General features: G+C 40.9%; 1 long non-coding RNA gene across 3 annotated transcripts in view; it reads right to left on the minus strand.

Moving 5' to 3' along the window:
• Positions 1 to 13,570, minus strand: part of LOC307185365 — a 116,094-nt gene that overhangs the window by 36,291 nt on the left and 66,233 nt on the right. The window lies entirely within an intron of this gene.

A 13,570-nucleotide genomic window follows, 5' to 3' on the forward strand; every position in this document is an offset into this window, starting at 1 on the left:
CCCATCATCCACCAAACATCCATTAAGCATTAATATTGTGTCTGGCTTAATGAAACGATTGCCATTTGCAGCAACATGGATGGACCTAGAGATTATCATACTAACTGAAGTAAGTCAGAAAGAGAAAGACAAATACCATATATCACTTATATGTGGAATCTAAAATATGACACAAATGAACCTATCTGTGAAACAGAAACAGACTCACAGACATAGAGAACAGACTTGTGGTTGCTAAGGGGGAGGGGGGTGGAAGAGAGAAAGATTGGGAGTTTGGGATTAGCAGATGCAAACTAGTATGTATAGAATGGATAAACAACAAGGTCCCACTGTATAGCACAGGGAACTAGATTTAATATCCTGTGATAAACCATAATGGAAAAGAATAAGGAAAAGAATATATATGTGTGTAACTGAGTCACTTTGCTGTACAGCAGAAATTAACACAACATTGTAAATCAACAACAAAAATTAAAAAGTTTTAAAAGTTTTTAAAAAAGAATCAGAAAAAAAATATTGTGTCTGGCTCAGAAGGAAGACACATTCTGCATTACTGTTCATAGTGTTAATTTACTTAACTATATTTGCATTTTGTCCAAGAGTAAACACAACTGTATAATATTTATTGTACAACACGTTCTGCATTTTTTAAATTAAAATAAAAGCGGTGTGCTGGTAAAGGTTTGCCAGCTGTCCAAGGAGGAGTCGGTGGTGAGAAGCCTAATGATAGAGTTTGCCAATTTCCATGGTGTAAATATTTCTACCATGACCAGTTTTGAGCTGCCACTGTGAAATAACTCAGATGAGGAGCTCAGAGAGATGCCAGGAGCTGGGGAGCCAGCTCCAGCACACCACTGAAAATCAGAAGTTTGCTAGTGAACTTTTTCCCCAGCAGCTTGAGAAGAAGTAAAATGTAGTCCACAACTTCCAAGTTAAGAAGACAGCGTAACATAACAGAAAAAGCACAAAATGAAATTTCAGAACCCTGAGTTCTAGGCTTGCCTCTGACTCGGATATCCTGTGTAATTTGGGAGTAGACATTTTTCCCACTCTGAGTCCAAGTGTCTTGTGCCTAAAAGGTGGGATTGAGACACATCAGTAGTTTTCAACCGTGGCTACACATTTGAATCACTGTGGATATTTTTTTAACTACAGCTGCCTGGATTCCACCTGTCAGAATGATTCTGAGGGTTTAGAGAGGTCTCTAGGGATCTTCCTTTTTTTGGTTTGTTTTGTTTTGCTTAACTCCATCTCTCTATATGTATATCTGAGATTGGGGAAGCATTGGACTGTTCTATGTTTTAGGCCCCTCCTAAGCGAAATATCCATATTTCTAGCCTAACTAGTGTTGCAGACAGATTAACGGTGACCCCCAATGATCCCTATCTCCCAGCATTCATGCCCTTGTATAGTCTCCTCCCCTGCTGGGTGGGCAGGGCTTGTGACTTGCTTCTAACCAGTAGAACATGGCAAAGGTAATGGGATGTCATTCCCATGGTTCCGTTACATTATGTAGGACCCCATCTTGCTGACAGACTTGTCCTAGAGATGCTCATTCTCCTGCAGGCCCTAAGGGAACAAGCGGCCATGCGGTGAGCTGCCTGTGGAGGGCCCACGTGGCAGAGAGCTGGGGGAGACACCAGCCAACAGCCAGCAAAAAGCTTCAGTTCTTAGTCCTACAACCACAAAGAAATTAATTCTGCCAAAAATATGAGTGACCTTGGCAGCAGAGTCTCCTCTAGCTGAGCCTCCAGAAGTGAGGCAGCCCAGCTGACACCTCAATTACAGCTTCATGAGACCCTAAAACAGAGAACACGGTTAAACTGTGCCTGGGCTCCTGATTCAGAGACACTGAGATAATAATTATGTGTGGTTTTTAAGCTGCTATGTTCGAGGTAATTTATTATAAGGCATAAAAAGCATACATCCCAAAACACTAGAACCTCATTCAGCTAGAGGTGCTGAAACCAACAGATTCACGCTTCCCTTTTCAAGCCCACTCCACGGCACAAGCTCACCGCATGCAGTGACTGGCAGGATTATGTCACACTTTTTTTTTTTTTTTTTTTTTTTTTTTGCGGTACGCGGGCCTCTCACTGCTGTGGCCTCTCCCGTTGCGGAGCACAGGCTCCGGACGCGCAGGCTCTGCGGCATGTGGGATCTTCCCGGACTGGGGCACGAACCCGTGTCCCCTGCATCGGCAGGCGGACTCTCAACCACTGCGCCACCAGGGAAGCCCCGTCACACTTTTTAAAATATAATTTGATTCCCCTTTTTTTTTTCAGCCTTTAGTTCTATTAAATTGAATGTGCAGATGATGTGACCTTTAGTTCTATTAAATTGAATGTGCAGATGATGTGACCTCACTATAAAATTATATTACACTTTCTGGTTTATAAACTTTATTTCTTAATCTTTACCATGTCCCTGTGTAGTACTTTTATTGTTGTACTACTTTTCTTTTGCTGGGTAAAAAAATTACCACAAACTTAGAGGCTTAAAAACACATTCATTCACAATAGCCAAAAGGTGGAAGCAACCCAAGTGTCCATCGAGAGGTGAATAAATAAATAAAATGTGGATTGGAATACTATTCAGAATATACATATATACACTGAATAACGGAATATTATTCAGGCTTAGAAAGGAAGGAAATTCTGACGCATGCTACAACCTGGATGAACTGTGAAGATGTACACGACGTGAAACATCAGTCACACACAGAAAAAATCCTGTATGATTCTGTTTTTATGAATTACCTAGATTAGTCAAATTCATGGAAACAGAAAGTAGAATAGTGGTTGACAGAGCTGGGGATGAGGGAAAATGGGGAGTTGCTGTTTAACGGGTATCTAGTTTTCAGTTTTGCAAGATGAAAACATTCTGGAGATCGGTTGCACAACAATGTGAATATACTTAACACTACTGAACTTAAAAATGGTTAAGAGTAAATTGTATACTGTGGGTACTTTACTACAAATAACAAACATTTTTAACTAATTACCAAAAAAACCCCACATTTATTATCTGACAGCTTTCATGGGTCAGGGGTCCAAGCTCAGCTTAGCTGTCTTCTGCTCAGGGTCTCACGGGGCTGCAATCAAGGTATCAGGGCTGCATTTTCATCTGGAGTTTCAACTGGGGAAGAATCCACTTCCAAGTTCATCCAAGTTGTTGACAGTTCCCACGTCCTTGAAGCTATATGACCGAGGGCCCTGTTTTCTCACTATCTGTCAGCTGGGGGCTGCTCTCAGCCCCCAGAGGCTGCCTGTAGTTTTTTGCCACAGGGGCCCACTGTCTCAGTCTGTCTGGGCTGCTATAACAAACTACCATAGTCTGGGTGGCTTAAACAGTAAACACTTATTTCTCACAGTTCTGCAGGCTAGGAAGTCCAACTTTCAGGCACCAGCAGAATCGATGTCCGGTGAGAGCCCACTTCCTGGTAATAGATGACCATCTTCTCATGTTCTCACTGGGTCCTCACATGACAGAAAGAGCAGGGAGCTCTCTCTAGGGTCTCTTCTATACGGTCAGTAAACCCATTCATGGTCCACCCTCATGACCCAGTCACCTCCCAGTGGCCCCACCTCCAAATACCAACACTTTGGGAGTTAAGTTTCAACATATGAATTTAGGCGGTAGGGGGACACAAACATCCAGTCTATAGCACCATCTCCATAGGGCCTCTGCTAACATGGCAGTTTACTTCTTCAAAGCCGGCGAGGGTAGCTTCTCTCTTCAGCCTGCGAAGACAGAGCCTTATATAACATAACCTGGGCAAGGAAATGTCATCTCGTTACCTTTGCCATCTTCTATTGGCCAGAAGCAATTTACAGGCTCCTCCTACATTCAAACAGAGGGAGAGACAAGGTTGTGACTCACTAGGAGTCACCTTATGTGTATCTGTCACAACTGCTGACCCCGTTAGTTATACATGAGAAAACTGAAGCTTAGCAAGTTTATGTGACAAACCCAAGGTCACCCATTCAGCAACAGGCTGACCAGAGACCTCTAGCTGTGGACTTCTGGATGCAACTTCCAGGCTCCATGCAGTCCCCACATGTAGGAGCCAACAGGCACTCACTGGGAAGACGGAGGCAGCCCATCTCCTTTTACTGGTGGCAGCAAAGACATCCACACATTAAGAAATAGGTCTCAAGTCTCAGCAGGAAATCAGCTGGATTGTGTGGCTTCTGTGTTTCTTTTCATTACTCCCAAGTTCAATGTCAACCATCAGGATTTTAGGAGCCTATTCTGAAGTCCAATCAATAATCTTGTTTGTAAAAATACTTTGAAAAATGTAAATCACATTTTGTCCCCAAAGAAAAAGATTATCACTTTAAAAATGACTGCACGTTTAGCCAAGTCTTTAAAAGGAAACTGTACCCTGACTTGTTAAAAATCACATCTCTTAGAAGTGAGATTTATATCATATCAGAGAATCTTAGAACACAACTAGAATACATAGTGCTAACTACTGGCTCAGCTTCAAGGAAAAGAGCTTCCAGCAAAGCAAATGGAGGTGAGGTCATACACAAAATAAAATTAACAAGGGAAGATGAAAACAAATTAGTGAGGTCAGCTTAGAATTTAGTTTTTATTTACACCCAACACTCATTTTATAACCTTATGTAAAGGTTTCTACCTTCTGAACCTGCCTGAGATCACCTCCCGGGATTCTCCTCTGCTGGACAAGATTTAGGTGCCTTTCCTTGTCATTGTGATAATATGCAGTGATAGGAAAAGGAAATCTATTCCTCAAACTTGTGAAACTAAGAAATTACTTATATTGCAATTTTTCATATTTATCCCACCTAGTAATGATTGTAGGTTATTGGAGAGTCATGATTACCAGCTAACTTAAAAGAGATTGGTATTCTTCCAAATGCATGCTTTCTGATAGAATGTCTAAAAAACAGGAATGAAGGAAGGAGTGGACTGATGGCCCCTTCCCTAGTAAAAATGAAGAGATCAAATAACATCATGGAGAAAAATGTCACCAAGGAAAACCATGTGCCTTTGTTTCTAAATTAATTATAAGATCCTTACCTTTCAAGTTCATTTCCTATTCATACTTATTGAAACATGCTACTACGAATGAAAGTTCATTTTGAAATCAATATTAATATATGTTTTCATCTTTCTTGGGAAAATATCAAGGAATGTGATTGCTGGGTTATATGGTAAGTATATACTTACCTTTTTAAGAAACTGCTAAAGGTGCTGTTTTCACCTTGTTTTCTAAAGGTGCTGTACCATTTCCCATTTTACCAGCAATGGCTGAGACTTCCAGTTGTTCTGCATACTTACCAACACTTGGTATTGTCAGCCTTTTGAATTTTAGCCATTTTAGTCAGTGTGGCTTTAATTTGGACTTCCTGATTAGTAATGATTTGAGCATATTTTCATAGGCCATTTGTATATCTCTCTTTGTAAAGGGTCTGCTCAAATATTTTGCTTAGTTTTAAGTGGGTTGTTTAGCTTTTATTGTTGGTTTGTAATATTTCTTTATATATTCTTGATATGGAGTTTTTGTTTTAATACATGAAAAAGATAATTAATAAAGGCTTAGACGGTACAAGGGAAAAAAATCAAACTCAAGTAGCAAATAGCCCCAAGATACATATGATTTAAACCTTACAGTTTCTTCAGCTATAAAGACCAGTGGTGGGAGCAGGTCCTGGGCTGGTGTCCCTTCCTATGTGGGTATCTCCATCATCGATATTGGAAAGCAAGCTACTTTCTTTACTGTTTCCATTTAGACGCAACTTCAGCATGCCTTCATCTCCTGTTAGCCTTCATCTCCCGCCATGGTAAGAAGAGAGAATTCTAGCCCACCCGTTCATCATCACCCCAACAAGCTACCGGAGGCGCACAGCTGTGATGAGCACAGGAGCTGTCACTGATCATCAGAAGGAATTATGGACTGGTGTTAAGTGGGAGGATTTCAGGCAACTTACTTAACCACTCTGTTCCTCCGTTTTCCCATCTGAAAGATGGGATGATAGTAGTACTCGCCTTACAGTTTGCTGTGAATATTAAATAGCTCAATTTATTCAAAGCACTTGAAACAGTGTTTGGTGCTATGTAAGCATTTGTTGTCACAATTCTTTCCTTTTGAACTACATGAAAGAGGCTAAATGCATGTTGATTGACCAACTGACAATATAGGTGACAGAGTAAATCATCAAAGAACTAAGATCTTCATGATCTGATACCTATTTCCATTGTCCAACCTTACTTCCCATCTCCCCACCCCCTTCTCAAGCCTGTGCTCCATCCTTGCTAAGCCTCTTCCAGTTTCATAAACTCTCCATCTTCTCCATACCTCTGACCTTTGCACCTGCTGTGCTCCTGCTTGGAACACTGACACCCACATTCCACCCCCCAGCCCCCCACAGTATGGCTCTCCTCACTGCTTCCAAGAAGCCTTCCTTGACCCAAGTCTCAAATAGATGACCCTCTCTGTGCTCCCATGCACCCCTGGACCACTACATGACATCACTTCACGTTCTGTACTGTGATGATATATTTGTTTGCCTCTCCCACTGTCGAGTGAGATCCTTGAAAAGGATCATGTTCACTGGGCCGTGTTCACTGGCTTCCCTCTACTTGGCACAGGACTTGGCATACAGTAGGTGGGTGTTCAGTATACACAGGCTTTTGTTGAATGAATGAACAAATGAATAAATGAAATGCCTAACAACACATGCTATAAGAGTCACTACTATGGGCTACATTGGAAAACCTAATAAAAAAAATCTTACAATCCAATTAGGAAGATAAATCCTAAGTAGATGAAAAGTTAAATAATTTTAAAAGATTCAGATACATAGGTAATTACAAATAAAAATTAAACCCTCTTGTACATGTCACTGACCATGATATCAGGGTGGCAAGCTAACTCCAAATAGCACTGGAAATGCTACAAAGTCTTCTACGCAGGTCCAGAAATCAAGACTCATATTTCATTGATGGTAAGATAACACATTTTCTCAAATTTTAACATCTCAAACTTATGATGCATCCTGTAAATAATGACACATTATAGTTTAAGCAGAAACCTTTCTCTTTCTTAGTGGTACATAAAACAGTGGTGCATCTTACAATCCTTGGTGTTTGATGACATCCATGATGAAATAAGGGGAAAGGGTCAAGGAAATCTAATTATTGTATATGCATTTTTTCCTTAGAGGAAACATCAGAGAATTTAAGAGCTGGATGGTGTGAGGACTTTGCTAATCTCTCCTGTAGCAAGTAATTAAAAATAAATGGCTGCAGGGATCCTGGAAGGTCACTCCTGCCCCTCAATGCCCAAGGTGAATATCTGATGCAGTTTGAGTGTAGAGAGCTTATCTCGGCAGCCGATGAGGATAAAAACCTAAGAGATGAAGGGGTGTGGGCTGCATTAACTACAGCTAAACAGTCAGTATAATACTTCACTATCATTTTTATGATCTTCTAAATGCAGATATTCTTGCACCTCTTCCACCCTGTTTTATGAATTTTATGAAAGATAAAAAATAATTCAGCTATCTTGCAAAGCCCTTTATAACTAACTCCTTCCTCTGCCCAATGATCATTCCTATGTGCAGAATATTTTGAAAGATGATACACGATTTATTTGTTCCATTAAAGACGCCTCCTTACTAAATGAGAGTGTTCCTTAAAATGACATGGTTCCAGCAAGAATCACACAATCACTTCTAGTGACCCAGAAGCTGAAGATGTGTAATACTCATCAGTATACTGCAACGTCCCACTTGGCAAGTATAATGTTTAATTTATTTGATTTCTTAACTGATTTCACACTTACTAGGATTTTCACAGGGTAGTCACACTAATTTTTTAAAATAATCTTCCTGTAATACCGTGGCAGATAGTGAAAAATAGATTTTTGCCAGAAACTGCTTTTTTAAAAATTGCAAAATAGGGATTTTGCAGTTAACTTATCCCATCTCTCCTCTCTCTCTGTCAGTCTCACACACACACACACACACACACACACACACACACACACACAGAGCAAAGCAATGCTCTCCTGTCAAGCTAAATCCATCTTATTTTGATATTTAAACATATCACGTAATTTGTATCTTTAATCAACACAGCCAATTTGGCTAATGCACATGGGGTGATTGGGTGTCTGTGTGCTAATAACAGTGGCTGGGTGCTAATGCTAGGAAAGGCTAAATGCCCGGAGAACAGACTTGGATTAACTGTGAGCATTTGCCTCTTGGCTTTCCTAGAACTGTTTGGTTTCACCTCCATTTAACCTCGACATTCATAAACAGAATCTAAAGGTTTGACAAATAGGGACCCAACTTAAACACAAAACAATGCCAAAAATCCTACACGTATTCCCCAAGAGGGGGTGAATGCAAAGCTGAATCAGACCATCTTCTTTTAACACCTTGCACTTTGACCTCATCCAGTAAAGATGGTTCAAGAATCAAGTAGTCTGTTATTAAAAAGACTTTTGTGTGGGTAAAAGAAAAAAAATGTGTATTTGAGGAGTACTTAATTGCCCATGAAAATATTCAAGGACCTCTGGCCTTGAAGAAATGATAGCGTCACTTTTACCAAGTGTCGTAAGGAACACTATCTAGTGTAATTCTGAGTGAATATAGAATTCTCTTTCCAAATAAGCTGGGAATTCTTGAATATAGTGCAGGCCCACCCTCCTCTGAGTTTCACTTTACGGATCTCCATCTTAAGGGCTCAAAAAACTCTTGCAGCAAAGACACCTATTTAAATTTGGTTAACCCATTGTTACCTAAATGTATTTGACCACAGAACCTTTTCTTTGAGCAAGAACATTTTGGGAATGTTAGCTAAATGAAAAGAAATCCAGGAAAAAGATCAGGAGACCTAAAACCCAAGGTTAGCTTTCCTTTTAGTTCACTGTACAGCTTGGAGCAAGTCCTTTTGTTTAATTCATGCTTTGAGAAAATAAAAGTGTTGGGCTCGATAAGTTCTGAAGTCTCTCCCAACTCATAAATGAAATGATCTGAGAAAATCTGATGGAAATGAAGGTGAGAGGCTGAAAAAAATATTAGACATCACCTAAAGGACTGGGATAAATGAGGTGAGAACAATGACCAAGTAGGTAAAAGGGCATGAAGACCTGGGCAATTCATTCCCAAGAAAGTCTTACTAAGCAACCCAGGAGCAGATCTGGGTCCTTGTCAAGAGAAATCCAGTTCAGACCCAGGAAGACAAGATGCTGAAAACGCAAACAGACAAAACAAAGACAGAAACAAAAACTGCGTCAGGAGGGTGGATGGAGAGTCAGCCATATGTGAGATGAAAGGAGGTCCACGAAATAGCTCGAGGTGAGGGGTTCATGAGTGAAACTGAGAACAGAAACTTGGCAAAACTACCCTTTTTATACCGTGGGCAACCTTCTGGGTTGCTGGACAGGAGTAGGCTGGACAGAAGAATCTGTGATAGACCAGTCAAAATTAAATTATAGGCCACTTTTTCAGCAATATTTGGTTGGCTCATTGAACCTTTTAATAAATTTTGAATGAAATTTGTCTTACACTCAGTAAACAAAAAGGAAAAGAATGTGGTTGAATAAGACCAAAGTTTTCCAACCTAGAATCCCTGGGCTGCTAAGGCTTGCGAAGGTCGTAAAGGGTCGCCAAGTAGCCTTTCTGCTCAAAGAAGTAGGACTGTTGTCACTGCTTTTTCAGGATGCTGAGCAAGAGGCCACTGCCTGGGGTTGGAGTCCTCAGGGACACAGCTAGGGCAGGGGGCCAGCATGGGTTAGGGGAAGGCAAAAATGCAAATGCATGACCAGAAAAACACTGGGAGAATAAGAGCTCAACCTGAACAGCCAAGACTAAGCAACGGTCAGCAGAACGCTGACGCTCTTGGCTTGTGCACCATCGTTAAAAAGAATTTTGAGGGAACTTCCCTGGAGGTCCAGTGGTTAAGACTTCGCCTTCCAATGCTGGGGGTTCAATCCCTGGTCAAGGAACTAAATTCCCACATGCCTCTTGGCCAAAAAAGCAAACAAAACAGAAACAATATTGTAACAAATTCAATAAAAACTTAAAAAAAAAAAGAATCTTGAGCACAGTGTATACCTGCACTGTATGCAAATTACACAGGTATAAAACTGTACTAATAAGTTATATGCATGACAAAATACACACAAAAAAGCAGAAAATTTAAACCAGTGAGAAAAAATAAAGAAGTATAAAGCTTCTAATACCGCATAACTCCTAGAGTGAAAGCACTCCACTTTGGGAGACCATTGACAAAGACAAGATGAGAGCAAAAGAAGATGAAAAACAAGCGAGAGGGGAACCATACAAAGAGATGGCTGCAGACATGTTGGGAGCTCACTGCTTGCAGCTGTACAGCATGGAGGCATCAGGCTGCTTCAAAGAATTAGGAGGAAAGATAACAGGAATCTGAAAGCCCTTTTTGGAAATTCATGACTATAATGTAAATATGGCTGTACCTGTGATAAGGCCACCAGAACTGAAAAACCACAATAATTTTTTAAATTTCAGCTAGAATTATATCCGCTCAATATAGTCATATCTACCTCCTAACAGATGGTATTGCATTTGTTTATGCCTTGACTTTACAAGTGGGGTAAGATATTATCTTTCATCTAATAAGAACCCTGCAAGACAGAACTTTTTTTTTTTTTTTTTTTTTTTTTTTGCAGTACACAGGCCTCTCACTGTCGTGGCCTCTCCCGTTGCGGAGCAAAGGCTCCGGACGCGCAGGCTTAGCGGCCATGGCTCACGGGCCCAGCCGCTCCGCGGCATGTGGGATCTTCCCGGACCGGGGCACGAACCCGTGTCCCCTGCATCGGCAGGCGGACTCTCAACCGCTGCGCCACCAGGGAAGCCCAAGACAGAATTTTTTAATGGAAAAATATATATGGAAGTTCTCAGATGTAAAAATATTAAGAATTACAGGACTAGAGTATCTCTAACTCTGTGATGTGAGGTCATCAACGTGGCCACTTTCCTTCACCAAAACTATTCTTCAAACTGAAAAACCTTCTCGACCAGTGCCATCCAACAGAACTTTCTGCGATAAGGAAAAACCTGTATCTGTGCTGTCCGCTATGGTAGCCCCTAGCTCCACGTGACAATCGGGCATTTGAAATGTGGCTAGAGAAACTGAATTTTACGTTTTATTTATCTTAATAATTTAATTTTAAACAGTCACATGTGGCTAATGGCTACTGTATGGGATAGTGCAGCCCTAGAATAAAATCTCAAACAAATGTATAACAATCAGTTATTAGAAGGAATAAACACAGTTTATGAAGATTTGGGCAGACTTGCTAAAATCCCACAGTCTAATTTGTCAAGTAGACTGAATTCAACAAACCACAAAATCAAAGGATGTTGTTTAATAGGCTTAAGATATTAGACTGTAACCAAAACAAAGAAAACCCACAGATACAAGAGGGTCAATGACCTGAAAAAAAAAATAAAAAGAGAATAAATCCCCACAGGGACCACAATGGGCTGCAAATGGAATAAGCCTGAAGCACGTCTAGAGTGAAGATGATCAGGGCTGAGCTGAGAGATAAGGATATAAAAGTGCCAGCGAGGAATCCCTCCTCTAGACTTGGCTTTTGCATTTTTGGCCTCCACCTCTGAAGAGGGATGAGAAAGAACTGGAGAAGGTCCAAGGAAGAACAAAATGATTCCACTGTTGGATCACAGATTCACAATGGGGAAATACTGGATGCATTGTGGCTTTTTAATCCAGAGAAATAGAATTTGAGGGTAACAATATCTGCCTTCAGGTACCAGAAAAGTCACAATAAGTGGCATCTGCCAGATGGTCCCCATGCACACAGAGGAGAAAATTACACTTAATATACAGCACGGATGATATTCCATTTAGCCAGAAGGAAGACTTATCTATTCATAGGTAATGGTTTAACAGGGAAGCAGTTTCATTTAATCAAAGAGATGTTGAGCAACAGAGCCTGCAGGGACTGAGCCTAAAATATAAATAAGACAGTCCCTGAGCTCAGGACCTTCACCTGGGAGAGCCGTAGGAGCACTATGCACTGCCTCACACCCAACCACCCAACACTGGGACACATTTGTAAGCAAGAGGAAGAGGGCTGTTGACGATTCCACACTCACACCCCCCTCCCCTCTCTACAAAGAGAGTTGTACAGGCACACCTTGCTTAATGCACTTGGCTTTATTGAACTTTGCAGATACATTTATTTTACAGATTGACCGTTTGTGGCAACCCTGCATGGAGCAAGTCTATAGGCACCATTATTCCAACAGCATTTGCTCAATCCATGTCTCTGTGTCACATTTTGGTAATTCTCACAATATTTCAAAGTTTTTCAATTACTAACCTATTTGTTATGGTGATCTGCGATCAGTGATCTTTGTTGCTACTATTGCAATTGTTTTGGGGCACCATGAACCATGCCCATATAAGATAGTGAACTTAATTGAGAAATGTTTTATGTGTTCTGACTGCTCCACCAACTGGCTGTCCACCCCCCTTGCCTCCCTCTCCTCAGGTCTCCCTATTCCCTGGGACACAACCATGTTAAAATTAGGCCAATTAATAACCCTCCAATGACCTCTAAGTGTTTAAGTGAAAGGAAGAGTCACACATCTCTCACTTTAAATAAAAAGCTAGAATGATTAAGCTGAGTGAGGAAGGTATGTAAAAAGCCAGGATAGGCCAAAAGCTAGACCTCTTGTGCCAAACAGTTAGCCAAGTTGTGAAAGCAAAGGAAAAGTTTTGGGTTTTTTTTTTTAATTTGTGGCCATGCCCTGTGGCACGTGGGATCTTAGTTCCCAGACGAGGGATTAAACCCGTGCCCCCTGCAGTGGAAGTGCAGAGTCTTAACCACTGGACCTCCAGGGAACTCCTGCAAAGGAAAAGTTCTTAAAGAAACTTAAAAGTGCTACTCCAGTGAACACACAAATGGTAAGAATGTGAAATGGCCTTATTGCTGATATGGAGAAAGTTTTAGCGGTCTGGATAGAAGATCAAACCAGCCACAACATTCCCTTTAGCCAAAGCCTAATCCAGATCAAGGCTTTAATTCTCTTCAGTTCTATGAGGGCTGAGAGAGGTGAGGGAGCTTCAGAAGAAAACTCTGAAGCTAGCAGAGGTTGGTTGATGAGGTTTAAGGAAAGAAGCCATCTCCATAACATAAAAGTGCACTTGCAAAAGTGCAGCAAGTGCAGATGTAGAAGCTGCAGCAAGTTATTCAAAAGCGCTAGTAAGATAATCAATGAAGGTGGCTACAATTAACAACAGATTTTCGATGTAGACAAACAGCCTCATATTGGAAGATGCCATCGAGGACTTCCATAACTAGAGAGAAGAAGTCAGTGCCTGGCTTGAAAACTTCAAAGGACAAGCTGACTCTTTTGTTAGGGGCTCATGCAGCTGGTGACTTTACATTAAAGCCAATACTCATTTACCATTCCAAAAATCCCAGGGCCTTTAAGAATTATGCTAAATTTACCCTGCCTGTGCTCTATAAATGGAACAACAAAGCCTAGATGACAGCATATCTGTTTACAACGTGGTTTACTGA

Source organism: Stenella coeruleoalba, assembly GCF_951394435.1.
Source record: "Stenella coeruleoalba genome assembly, chromosome: 4".
Classification (NCBI taxonomy): Eukaryota; Metazoa; Chordata; class Mammalia; order Artiodactyla; family Delphinidae; genus Stenella; species Stenella coeruleoalba.